We start from the raw sequence: 14332 nt of genomic DNA on the forward strand, positions 1-14332 counted from the left end.
GTGGCCTGATGAGCAGCCACTATTAGGTATGACACACATAACCAACCAGGCAAGGACGTTCATGACATCCTAACTGTTCCCGCAGGAACAAATGGTCACAGAGGTCCATTACGCTAGGAAGGAAATAGTACCTAAGCCAGAAATTCTAGAAAAACTAACCAAAATGTACAGGAACACACGAGACAACTATCCTTGCCCTCGGACTGAAACCCATTTTGGCACTAGCAAAACAGAGTTTGATTAAATTTATAATTCCTTGGATCATGCAAAGAGAAATCAACCCAAACAGAGATTTGCAAGATACACCCTAGATGAGAAGGAAAGAACTCAGGAAAGTCAGCAGAAGACACATAAGAATGGAGTGGGGAAAAAAAGCAAAAAACAAAACAGAATTGTTATAAAAACAAAAAGAAGAGTTAAAGATACAGCACTGATTTGCTTGTGTTTGTGTTGATATTTCATCAGGAAACAAAATATATAAAAACTTAAAAATGAATAATAACAACTCATAAACAGGGTGAATGGAAGGCAGTGGCATGTAGGGAAAAGTAACTGAAGGCATCCTTAAGATTGAAAAAGTAGGAAAGGCCTCATCTAGTTCATTGTACAAACTGGGAAACTAAGTCTCAGAGAGGAGCAGCTCCTGCCCCAGGATCACATAGCAAGTCAGTGGTGGTGGCACTGGGTCCAGAAACTGGGGTACGCATTGCCTGTCTCCTATATCAGCTGCTTCTTGTTCCTGGATGTGGTGTCTGGTAAGACCTAAAAGGAGACCCACACCAGCTCCGTCTTCAACCCTTGCCCCCAAGTGTTGTAAGGACCCAAAAGGAATTTGAAATCTGGCTTTCATAATGTCCTGAAGACAGATTTCTGGGACTCTGTGTCTTCAGCTCTCTCAATTTCCTTTCTGTCCCCTACCCACAAATGCCCACTGTTGCAAAAGCCATCCTGTTAGGAAAACGAGACAAGATATAAACTAGACCTACAGCTTTAGGGCTAATGATTGGTTTTCTCTTGCTCAGCTTCCTGTTTCAGAATCCCTCTCCTGCCTCTGGAGCCATACCCTCCACAACTATGCATTCAGACCCCTTGTGCCCTTCCTGACTTCCCTGATCTGGCAAAGCAAACAGGGATAGCGGGCTTTGCTTGCTGCTTCTTGGCCTCCATTCCACCTCTCTTTTCTCCTTTCCTAACAGGACCCTGAATTCTCAGCCATATGGTTTGAATGGGATTGACCTCAACCTCATTTCCAGGGTTGGGCTCTCAATGGCTCAAACTAACCAACACATTCCAAATCCCTAGCCACAGTGATTGGCTCAGGGATGAGCATATGACCCAAATCTGGCCAACAAGAGCTAAAACAACAACAACAAACAAACAAACAAACAAACAAACAAAACAACAACAACAACAAAAACCTTCAATTCTGAAATTTTGCATTGAGCTCTTTAGAGAAACGGGAATTTTCTTTCCTGCCAGGTTTGCGCTTGGAAGCACCCAGACCTAGAAGCAGCTGGCAGTTTATAGGTACAAGACAAGACAAGATAAGGCCAAGGCAAAGGCCAAGGCCTAACTAATTCTAGTGGTAAAGATACAATGAGCCACTTTTCAATTTAACCAGTTCATTACTCACATACACAGCAAGAATAGCCAGCTCCCGATGATCTTTGTTCCACACACCAAAAAGGATGACACTGAATCAAAAGAGGCTGGGCAATTACAACACAAGTTGTAGGCACCCTGTTGTCAAGGAGCCAGTTCTAGACCGCAATTAACAAGTTGTATATTCCACAGCTCCCTTCTGAGTAGGGTGGGGCATAAAGTTCCAATAGCTCCTCAGAACCTGGGAAGCAGTAAGAAAACTGTCTCATGATAGTCTTCCAGGGGAGAGAGGGAAGCAAGTAGAAGATGGCTTGTCTTACAAGCTTCACATCCTCTCATCTTCTGGGAGGGTCACAGTCTCAGATAAGCTTTTTAAACTTTTGCCCATGTGGCATATGTGAATGAATACATGCAAGGTCACCAGGGTGCCAAGGCAGAGCCATTCTCTACACTAGCATGTGGTCACAAAGAGAGAGCCTGTCAAGAATTAAGCCAACTCTTAGGAAGTGTTTTGGAAAAATCAGAATAGACTGGATCTTAGTTCCATTATTTGAGACACTGGATCAAGCCTTGCCTGAAGGCAATTATAGCTAAACAATACAACCCAATTTCTTTTCTAGTTTAATCCAATTTGAGTTGGGTCTTTAGGTAACTGTAATCGAAAGTTCTTAACCAGGGATAACTGGGTGGCTCAGTCGGTTAAACATCTATTTAACATTCAGTTAAACATTCAGTTCAGGTCATGATCTCACGGTCCTGGGGTCGAGTTCCACACTGGGCTCCTAGTTCAGACGGGAGCTTACTTCTCCCTCTGCTTGTGCTCTCTCTCTCTCTGAAAAATATATAAGTAAAATCTTTTTTAAAAATTTCCTAAAAATATAAGTGGCTTTAACTGCCACTTATATTTTGGTGACTCTCAGATCTTTATTTCCAGCCCAGGTTCTACTTACTGATACTCAGACATTTGTGTCAAACTAGATAAGGCCGCTTTAAACTCCAAATATCTAAAACTGAGCTCGTGATCTTTAACAACTCGCTCTTCCTCCTGAATTCCTTATCTCTGTTAACGGCACCACCCATCTTCCAGTTTCTCAGCCAAAAACATGGGAATCACCTCCTACTTCCCCATCCCTTGTAGACAATCCACCTTCAACCTTTGACCTAATCATCAGTCAGATCAATCTATTCTTCTCAGTAATCACTGCCACCACCCTGGTCTAAGCCACCAGCATATCTCACCTAGATGTCTGCTAAACTCTCCTGATACCCTGCTGCATTCTACTCTCCAAACTACAATCCATTCTTTATGCCTGATGCCCATTGTTGAATGAATGAATGAATGAATGAATGAATATCACTAACTGTTCACTTAAAACCCTTCCCTGGCTTTCCTTAGGATGGCTTGCAAGAGCCAGCATGATGTATCCGTCTACCTACCTCCCTTGCCTCATCCCACAATTTTCTGCCCTATTTGTGCTTGAGAAACTAATAAATAGCCGTTTCCTTGGTATGTTCTACTCTGCACAGCCCACTGCCTACCCTAACAGCACCTGTCCACACTTGGGAAAGTCCTACTTATTTTTCAAAGCGCATTCTTCAAGTTTCCAGCTCTTTTAAGACTTTCGTTGTATCTGGGAGTCAGTTTTTTTTTTTCCTATACTCCCAAAGCACTTAACAGCTGTCTTTAAGCTGCACTTAATAATCACTGTCTGATAATTCTGGTACCTGAAGTTTTTGGCAGTCTGATTTGTTGTGTCTACTGGATCTTACTCATGGTGGATTGCTTCCTTGTGGATTACTAGCTAATATTTGGAAGGGCTTCATATAAAGGAATTCTGTGTAGCCTGCAATTGGGTGTGGGAGAGATCCAAAGAGGATTTCTATTTCTTTCTATTAGACATCTGAGAGATGGTTTTGGAGTAGGTCTCCTTTTATGTTAATTTCTCAGCCTTGGGGATTCCCAGCCATGCAAGTGACATAAATATGAGCCCCAGACTTGCTGAGAGCAGGCATGTGGTTTCAAATTCTTGAGAGATAGTTTCTTTCCCCCACCCAAATACCAGGTCAAGATGGACACATATCTTTTTGTCTCCTTTGCTAGTAGTCAGAAGTTTGTTTTCTTCTAGTCTAATCTTTCACTGTGAGTGCAGTACTCAAAGGGTCTCAGTTCTAACCCCCAAATTCATGTAAATCCAAGTCTTCATCTCCCCAAAGATCTGTTAAAACCCAAACTTTTGCAGGTTCATTTGTGCATTTAAAAGGATGTTTGTTGTTGGGCGCCTGGGTGGCTCAGTGGTTGAGCCGCTGCCTTCAGCTCAGGTCATGATCTCAGGGTCCTGGGATCGAGTCCTGCATCGGGCTCTCTGCTCAGCAGGGAGCCTGCTTCCTCCTCTCTCTCTGCCTGCCTCTCTGCCTACTTGTGATTTCTCTCTGCCAAATAAATAAATAAAAATCTTTTAAAAAAAATTAAAAAAAAAAATAAAAGGATGTTTGTTGTTTTTGTTTCTGGCATTTCCAAGTTTTATGTAGCAGGAAGTACCAGATATTGTCAGAAAAGGAAGTCCTACTAAATACTTAGTAGACAGAATTATCACGGTTTACTTGTATATTTTCTCCATGATTATCAAGCTCTGGGAAGGCAGGAAATGGGTCTGACACATCTCTGAGTCAAGACACCCAGCCCCAAATTTGGCACAGAATGAATGCTCAAAGCATTTGTTGATACCAAACCTCCACTCGGACACTTTTAGTGATGAGGAGCTCACTCCCTCCCAAAGTAGCCTTGTCTTTTCTTTGAAGAGGGTTGTGTTACCTGGTTGACCAGCTGGCTCATGGGGGGATAGACTGACCCTAGTCTGGGTTCATCCTTCCCAACACTCAGCTTGTCCACTCACTTAATGCGGAGGGGAGCTGAGGGCCCGGATGATCCCAGGGACCATCCCTTGGGATCCCAGTGAACCCTTAAATTGGGACTTCAAACCTTGATTCAAGAGGAAGCACATAGGCCGCTTCTAGATGTAAATCTAAAGCTCTCACACAACATTGGTGGAAATCTAAACTGGCACATTTTGGGGAGAAAAATTTGTCAGCATCTATTGAAATTCAAAATATGTGTACCTATCAGACTTACAAGTCATTTCTCTGAATCCATTTTTATTCACACAAGAATAGTCATTGTAGCATTGTTTGTGGCAGCAAAACCTGAAAACCAACAAAACATCCATCCATAAGCTATCTACAATTAAATAAGCTATGTAAAGCCATACAACAGGAAACAGTAAGATAGTATTTTTTTTTTAATGAGGTAGGTCTATTTGTCTATGTGCATTTGTATAGGTAGAACTCCAAATCATATTGCTGAGTGAAAAATGTGAGTGTTCAGGACCGAGTATATAATATATTTATGTAGAAATGAAAAAACAAACCCATAAGCAGTAAAATTCAGTACGTCCTGGAAGCTATTTGGTCATATCAATCAACACTTAAAGTACTAGTTAAACTTCTAAAATAACCTCACCTTACTAATCCCTAATAGTAGATATTCATCTTGGGGCATCTGGGTGGCTCAATTGGTTGGGCATCTGACTCTTGATTTTGGCTAGTGTCATGATCTCAGGGTCATGAGATTGAGCCCCACATCAGGCTCCATGCTCAATGGGGAGTCTGCTTGGGATTCTCTCCCTCTCCCTCTGTTCCTCCTCTCCCCCCATTATGTGCTTGCTATCTTTCTCTCTCTCAAAAGATTTATCTTATAAATAAATATGCAAAGTAATGGATAAAAATATCAATTGCATCATTGTTTGTAATAATAAAATATTGAGAACAACCTTTCTTTCCTTAGGGGACTAGAGAAATATCAGGTATACATACAATGGGATACTATGCATGGGTAAGAAATAATGAGGCTGCTCTCCATACTGATAAGGAAAGGTCTGCAAGATATACTTTAAGGTGAAAAAAGGTGCAGAACAGTGTCTCCATTTGTGTGAAAAATACATGTATATATATCAATATATTAAATATAATATACAATATATAATGTAATATATGTCTATACACAATTATATTATATATATACACATATATACATTATGTAATATAATACATATATAATGTAATATATACATTTGTGTGTGTGTGTGTATATATATATATATATATATGCATTGAATTTTAACTGCATAGAGTGCCTCTGGAATGAATAACAGGAAACTAGAATTGGTTGCCTCCAGGGAGGAGACCAGATGATTGGGAACAGGGGAGGGAAGGACACCTGCTTTTCACTGTATTCCCTATTGAACCTTTGGAATTTTGAACTATGTCCCTATAATTAAGTAAGTAAACAAAAAATGTAAAGCATAATTCTAAAACCAGAAGTAAAAAAAAAAAAAAAAAAAATAAAACCAGAAGTAATACAAGCCCTATGAAACAAAACATTTCCTATATGTATATATACATGTTGTGTAAGAGAAAGAAAGGATATACTCCAAATTAGAGGCATGGTGGAAGGTCTCTTGAATTAGACAAGAGATGATCAGGGGACCTTGACTTTATCTTGTTTGAATTTTATATTTATAATTTTTTTAATTACAAAATTTGGATTTTATACAGTATTTATGTAAATTGCTACATCATCTAAAATACATTGTAATTTTATTTTTTAAAGATTTCATTTATTTATTTATTTATTTATTTTGAAAAGATTTTATTTATTTATTTGACAGACAGAGATCACAAGTAGGCAGAGAGGCAGGCAGAGAGAGAGAAGCAGGCTCCCCGCTGAGCAGAGAACCTGATGCGGGGCTCGACCCCAGGATCCTGGGATCATGACCTGAGCTGAAGGCAGAGGCTTTAACACCCTGAGCCACCCAGGTGCCCCTACATTGTAATTTTAAAAAATAGACTTCAGGTGGATAGAAGACAACCACCCCAAGGCCAAAGATTAAGGTTGACTCTCCTCAGAAAAGGATTCTTGTCGTGCCTGTTGTCCCACCTGCCTTTCCCTAAGGATACCTTGGCTCTTAAGGTACCTGAGCTACTCCCAGCATAATTTCCAAAGAGCCTCTCCTGTCACCTCTCACCCACTTGGCTCCCTGTCTCTAGAGTTCTGGGCCGAGAACCAGAGCCAGTTGGCCATAGGGTTGTATTTCCAGAGGGCCCCATTGATCTGAGGTCGAGCAGGGCCAGCCCAGGAAAATTGGGACATCTGGCTCCAACTACTTACGTCTCTGTTCATCCCCTTCAAAGTCCTGCCCCTTCATTCCCACCTCCCAATCTGTGTTTCTCTTTCAGTCCATTCAGTGGACCGTGCAGTGAAAAACCGATTTGATCAGATGTGTAGGGATTTGGTTCCTGCTCTCTTAACTAGCTTTAGGTTTTTTGTTTTTTGTTTTTTTTAAGTAGGCTCCATGTGCAGCATGGAGCCCAATGTGGGGCTTGAACTCATGAACCTGAGATCAAGACCTGAGCTGAGATCAAAAACCAGACACTTAACAGATTGAGCAACCCAGGCACCCCAACTAGTTGTGTTTTAGGAGGTATCTAAAGAGGGCAATGCTTAACTGTGAAGGAAGAAGGGATAATGGTGCCATTTCTGGTACCAGTGAGGAAGGGAATCTGAGGCAAAAGGGCTTCACTATCACTCTTGAGTCATGTTGATTGTCAATGCCAAATAGTGCTTAAGAGCTAGATAGGCTTGGGGCACCCAGGTGGCTCAGTCATTTGGGCAGCAGACTCTTGATTCCAGCTTATGATCTCAGGGTCCTGGGATGGATCGGGAAGTATTGGGCTCACATCGGGCCCAGCATTGTACAGAGAATCTGCTTGAGATTCTCTGTCTCTCTCTCCCTCGGCCCCTTCCCCCACCTCCCTCCTTAAAAAAATAAATTAATTAAAATAAAAAACAAAAAATAAAATAAAATACAGACTTTCTTTAAAAAAAATAAAAGAAAGAGTACATGAAAAAATTTTAGATTACCACCAGGAACATTAATAGTCAATAAATGTTAGCCATGATTGTTATTACTCGTACAAGTACTTTTTCTTTCTTGAAGACAGAACTGAAAAGCTTTGAAGGCCCTGCAAGAAAAAAATTAAATCTGGGGCGCCTGGGTGGCTCAGTGGGTTAAGCCTCTGCCTTCAACTCAGGTCCTAGGATTGAGCCCCGCATCAGGCTCTCCGCTCGGCAAGGAGTCTGCTCCCCCCTCTCTGCCTGCCTCTCTCCCTACTTGTGATCTCTCTCTGTCAAATGAATAACTCTTTAAAAAAAAAAAAAAGAAAAAATAAATCTGTTGAGCCAATAAACAACCCAGATATAGAGTAAAGAGGTATTAGTCACTAGCTTTTTCTTTTAAGATTTTATTTATTTATTTATTTAAGAGGGAGAAAGAGAGAGAGAGAGAGCATGAGTGGGGGGGAGAGAGGCAGAGGGACAGAGGGAGAGGGAGCAGCAAACTCCTGGCTGAGCAGGGAGCCCAACGTGGAGCTTGATCCCAGAACCCCAAGCCCCAGAGATCATGACCTGAGTCCAAAGCCACAGCTTAACCAACTGAGCCACCCAAGTGCCCCTAGTCACTAACTTTTTAAAATCTATCCCATGTCTTAGGGCGCCTGGGTGGCTGCCCCCACCTTTCCCTCCAGTCTCTGTCATCCTGTTATCCCATCTCAAAAGAAAGTAATCAGACAAGATAAAACTCTCTCTAGAAAGCCAGGGCAAAAACAAAACAAAACAAAACAAAAACAAAAAACAAAAAAACTAGTGAGTACGCAAAGGAATTCCCCCATTAAAGCTCCATTGTAGAGAGTCCCACAGAGGGACAGAGAGTTACCCAAAGTTACATAGCAAGTCAGAAGCAGAGTCAAGACAAGGGTGCCGGGCTCCTAATTTGAAATCATATTCCAGGCCATTCAACCCATTTGCCCCAAGGCAGGCTTCTACTCATCCTTCAAAGCCTACCTTAGATGCCCTCTCTTCCCAGCAGCCTTCCTTGAATCCCTCTTTCTCTTCTTCAGTGAAGGAGATTCCCAAATATAGAAAAACGTGTCTGTCACTCAGAGAGAGTAACTAGGTATTCCTGAATGTGGTGAATTAGAAAGTGTGTAATGCTCTAAGAGACAGGCAGACAATGTGTTTTGGGGATTCTGAGCAAGGAGAGGTTACTTCTTTCCAAAGAGATCTTGGAAAGCTTCATAGAAGAAGTGTCATTTGGCTGATACACACCCTGGAGTTTCGTCCCGCAAATTCAAGTTACTCAATTTCAACTACATGACTTTGACCAAAAAAAAAGAGAGAGAGAGAGGGGTACCTGGGTACTGGGGGGATGTCTGGGTGGCTCAGTTGGTTAAGCAGCTGCCTTCGGCTCAGGTCATGATCCCAGCGCCCTGGGATCAAGTCCCACATCAGGCTCCTTGCTCGGCAGGGAGCCTGTTTCTCCCTCTGCCTCTAGCCTGCCACTCTGTCTGCCTGTGCTTGTGCTCTGTCTCTCTCTCTCTCTCTAACAAATAAATAAAATCTTAAAAAAAAAAAAGTATCTGCCTTTGAATCAGATTGTGATCCTGGGGTCCTGGGGTCGGGCCCTATGTGCCCTATGTTCAGCTCTCTCGCTCAGTGGGGAGGCTGCTTCTCCCTCTCCTCTGCTGCTCGTCCTGCTTGTGCTTGCTCTCTCTATCTTTCTCTCTCTCTCCCTCTCTCGTTCTCACTTTTACTCTTGCTCTATCAAATAAATAAATAAATAAAATCTTTATAAAAAAAGAAAGAAAAAACTATTTTCCCCCATTTATAACATTATGAGTTGCACAAAAATATTTGCACAAAAACAAAATATACTAATGTACTAGTGTTAAGATTAGTAACTCAAGCTACCTTTTAACTTTCATGCAAAAAACCTTTTCAACACACATAGCAGTCTTCTATAGTTGTGTTATGAACCTCCACAAACACAGGGGCTCAAGACAACACCCATGTATTAGCTACAGTTCTGTAAGTCAGAAGTCCAGGCACAGCCCATCTGGGTTCTCTGCTCAGGGGCCCACAAGGGGAAATCAAGGTGTTGACCTGCTATGTCCTTATCTGAAGGCTCAAAAAGACAAAGCTTGGCTTCCAGGCTCCCTCAGATTGCTGCCAGAAATTTTATTTATTTGACAGAGATTACAAGTAGACAGAGAGGCAGGCAGAGAGAGGGGAAGGGAAGCAGGCTCCCCACTGAGCAGAGAGCCCGATGTGGGGCTCGATCCCAGGACCCTGGGATCATGACCTGAGCCGAAGGCAGAGGCTTTAACCCGCTGAGCCACCCAAGTGCCCCGAGATCCCCATTTTCTTGCTATCTGTTATTCAGGGGACACTCTCAGCTTCTAGAGGTCCCTCTTGGGTCCTTGTCCTGTGACCGTCTCCACAACATGGTGGTTTGCTCCTTCAAGGCCAACATAGGAGTGTTTCCTACTCAAGAAAATGATTTTATGATAGGGAAAAAATGCTATTTTTCACACATAGGCTTTATAATTTCTATGCTGTTTATTATTATGTGTACATATATGTACTTAGACTATTTCTATACACAGTTGCATATACAGAAACATGATCTTGGGCCTCAGGAGTCTGAGCCTCAATTTCCTCATCTGGAAAATGGGGATAACAGTGTCCCTCTTGGAGAGTTACAGGCATACAGTAAATGCTCAATAAATATAAGCTGCTAATTACATTAATCCTGAAGAATCCTTCAGAATCCTTGGGTCTTGACCCAAGGAGATTCAGCTGGGGGAGAAGGAGGAGTCCCTAGGCCAAGGAAACTGCCAGAACAAAATCCTGGAAGCAGGAAAGCTGGTGGTGATTCAGAGTAGGTCATTTGCATAGTTGTGACAGAGAAGGCTAAATGAGCTGTTAAGGGCAGCTGTACTCACCTGTCCAGTCAGTACTTACTGAATGTTTACTGGGTTCCGGGTACCATGAGAGCATGGCTTGGTCCAGATGGAAGGGAGCCAAGGAAGAGTGGGGAGCAGAAAAGGGCAGTGGTCTGAGCTGCAGGGGGCCCATCTGCTTCTAGAAGAGAGGCTGCCTCAGCAGGAGGGAACCAAACTGTCTACTTTCTCCTTCCCAGCCTCAAAGTTGGAGGCATGCAACCATTTCCCTCAAAAGTTCTAAATGTGGGAATTCATATAGGGCACCCGAGCAGCTTACTTGGGTATTTGTCCACACTCAAACATACCCAAGGGACCCCAAAGTCACCACCCCATCCTCACACTTTGGGCGGGTGGACTTCACTTCCTGTCACCTGCCTCCTGTTCCAGAAATGAATCCTGTCCTGATTATCCCCTCCTCCAGGGAGGACAGACACACACACAAATGGCTGCCTGAAGGAAGGGACTGGAGGCAACGTTTAGGAAGCCAGGAGCCAGCCACTTTGCAGATGGGAAAACTGACTCACCCAGGGCGCCAGGCAGAGAGCCCAGGATAGACCCAGGATTGAAATTCGAATTTACTCATAATCCGGCCAAGGTTTTTTCATGGTGTTCACACACACACACACACACACACACACACACACACCCTCAATTTAAACACCTTTGAATTGAATAACAAATCTGAATAGAAATTCTGGAGGTATGGCCCCTGGTTAAGGTATAGGCCAGTCTGTTGGTGGGGAATTGGGGAATTATGTCTACCCTAGCTGGCTTTACCAATTAAATTTTTCCCCCCATCTGTCTCTGTTCCTCCACCAGTAAAATGGAAAGAATAATATCTACATGAGAGGGTTGTTGTGAGGATTAAGTTAATTATCAACAGGGGTAAGGACTTTGAATAGTACCTGGCCCATAGAAATCCCTATAGTATCATAATTAATATTTTCATTTAACTATAGTTCTGGGGCTAGTGGGGGATAGGGGGAAGGCTGTGTTTCTAGAGTGATCAGGGCTCTGGGTTTTGACTCAGATTCCAAACTACCCACTGGTCTTTGCCTCAGCCTTGCCCTCTACCTGAGAGGGGAAAGGGGGAGAGACCAGAGGCAGTTCTCCAGAAGACTCATCTTCAAGTACAGTCACGGTCTCGTGAAGGACACACCCAGGCTGACTCATCTCTGCCTTTTGAAGTGGGGGGCCCCAAGCCATTGGGGATCCCCCAGGGTTTGGTGAGGGCAAGCCTCAGGCCCAGACAGGAATAGGTTGGCCTCTTGACCTCCAGTCCTGGAGCCCATGAAGTCGGGCAGGTGCTTCTATCTGAGCAGGGATTGGATAGGCACGGGCATCTGTTAACTCCATGGGACCGAGGTCGTGTGCACATGTATGTTTGTACGTGTATGCCTTCATGTGTATGTAGACTTCCGTGTCTGTCCAGCAGTGGCATTCTCTAATTGGAAATGAGACTCCAGGATTACCGCTAGAAGGATGCCTACTGCCTCTTTTCACAGCTCTCAGGCCCAGACCAAGATCCCAGAATACTAAGCTCTCCCTCCACCAGCGTCAGTAGATGACTCTGCTGTTGTATGATTTTAAGCAGTTGCCTTGACCTCTCTATGCCTCCGTTTCTCCACTATCAGATGAAGAGTTTGGATGAATTAAGATCTGGGTGTCCACCAGCCCTGATAATAAATCTGCAGTGGAGCATGATGGGTCCTGGGGTTCCAGGAGAGGACTCCACTGGGCTAAAGCCCCCTACTTCCCCAGGTCCCTCTAACTCCACAGAGAAAAGGAAGACTGGAATCTGCCCTAACAGCCTGCACATGGGGTTCAGCGAAGGCTGGGAGCAGAATCCAGTTCACTTAGGCTATCAGAATATACGCTTGGAGCCCCTTTCCTGGGCTTGGGGAACTCAAATCCTGTGCCCAGCAGAATGCTTGCTATAGCAGAGGAGAGGGTCCAGGTGGGGCAGGGGTAGTATATGGACAGAGATTACGCCCTTGGGTTGCCAACCACCTGTTTGAGAAGAAACATACACACACACGTGCACACACACAGACACAGACACACACAGACACACACACACACATGCATAGTCATCACCACTGCTTGTTTATCGAACAAATAAATTATTGTCCATCAAAGTAGCACTGGACCTATGGGCGGGAAAGACTGCCTAGAGGAAGAAGGCGTGAGTAGAGTCCTGAAGACAGAAAATACATGAATTCAGAAAGACCTAAGTGGGCATTCCAGGCTGTGGGAGAGTGCTGAAGAGACAGTGAGGGACACGCTGGCACTGCGCTGCAGGTAGAAGGCAGGTGGAAGCAGAAGAGGGCGGGGCTGGCCCCTGAAAGGCTACAAATCCTGTGTTCAGGAGCGTGATCCTGAGGGAGCCACAGAAGTTTTTAGAACAGACAAACGGTGTGATGGGAGAGGCGTGTTAGGGATTATTTGGTTTAAGTCAACAAGGAGGTCAAGAGAGGATATGAAGCAAGCAGGAAGTAGGGGTAAAAAGCCAAGGCTCAGGGTTGCACAGGAGGAGGACACGTTGGGGACATCACTCCAAGGGCCAAAACACAGCTCTCCCCTCCCCTCCCCCACCTCAGAAGCCTCTGGGTATTATCTCCTGGCTCCTTCTCCTAGTTACTAGGGCTAAGGAGTCCCTCTGGAGCTTCAGACTAGGCTGGGACAGGATTTTATCACTAGAGCATGAAGCTCCCGCCTAGCTTACTCTCTGCCTCCTGCTGGGCCAGATGGGCACCCCCACCCGTGCTGCTCTACTGGAGGGGACCTAGAACCTCTCATGCTGGAGATCTGGAGGGAGTGTATTTGTGGTCTCTCCTCAGGTTATTTCCCAGGGCTTTGGCAGAGGTGGGGTCTCAAATAACGGGATTGGCACAATTCTGAGGGTTGAAAGTTTGAAAGAATCTCTAGAAGCTTGGATATGCGTGGATATTTGATGGAAAAGGAAACTGAGGCCCACAGAAGTAATACGCCTTTGCTTGAGGCCACACAGCAAGTTTGGGGACAGTCAGGACTGGACCTTAGTTTCCCTGGAGAGGCAGAGGCACTCTGGGGGTTAGATGCATGTAGAGAGTTAAGAGGTTGGGGCCAGGAACTATGGGTTCAGACCCTGGTTCTGCTATTTATTATAGTTTGCAACCTGTAAGGAATCAGTTAGGCTCTCTGAGTCTGTGTCCTCAACTGGAAAATGGGGATAATACTCACCTCTGTTGTTGTCGTGGAGATGAAAACACAAAGTGCTAGAGCAGGGTGCCTGGCGCTCAGTGTTTAGTAAACGTCAGGCAGCCGTCTGGCAGCCGGCAATGCTGGGTACAATGTTTGCTGGATGCATTATTGAAAATGAATCCTCAAAGTGACAGTGAGATGTGCGAGCCTAAGTTTCCCGGTGTGTAAATCGGGACAAATAAACCTTGCCTTGTCACTTTTCTGTCCAGTCCTGGTAGCAATGTGGATTAAATAAAGTCTGAACGCTCTCTAGATGAGCTATTCAGCCCAGGGTAATTCCTCTCCGAGTCCCACTCGGCAAAATTGCCCGTCAGCCTCGCCAATTCCTCTACACTCCCGGGTGCTCCCCTGGAACCAGGGAAGGGGATGTCCTCCACCTCTCAAGCCTGTCCGACTGAGGAAAAACAGAAACAAGAGGGAGAGAGAGGAGGGAGGAGGTTGGTGGGGAGCATGGAGGTGCACGGACGTTGGTGTGGAGTTGACAAAAGGGCTGGGGGACAAGGATAGAGGATGCCAGTGAAAGGATACGGGGGGGGGGGGGGGGGGGGGGGGGGGGGGGAATGAGAAAGAGGGGGATCTCGTAGGGGGTGGG

This window comes from Mustela nigripes, chromosome 7 (assembly GCF_022355385.1).
Source record: "Mustela nigripes isolate SB6536 chromosome 7, MUSNIG.SB6536, whole genome shotgun sequence".
Classification (NCBI taxonomy): domain Eukaryota; kingdom Metazoa; phylum Chordata; class Mammalia; order Carnivora; family Mustelidae; genus Mustela; species Mustela nigripes.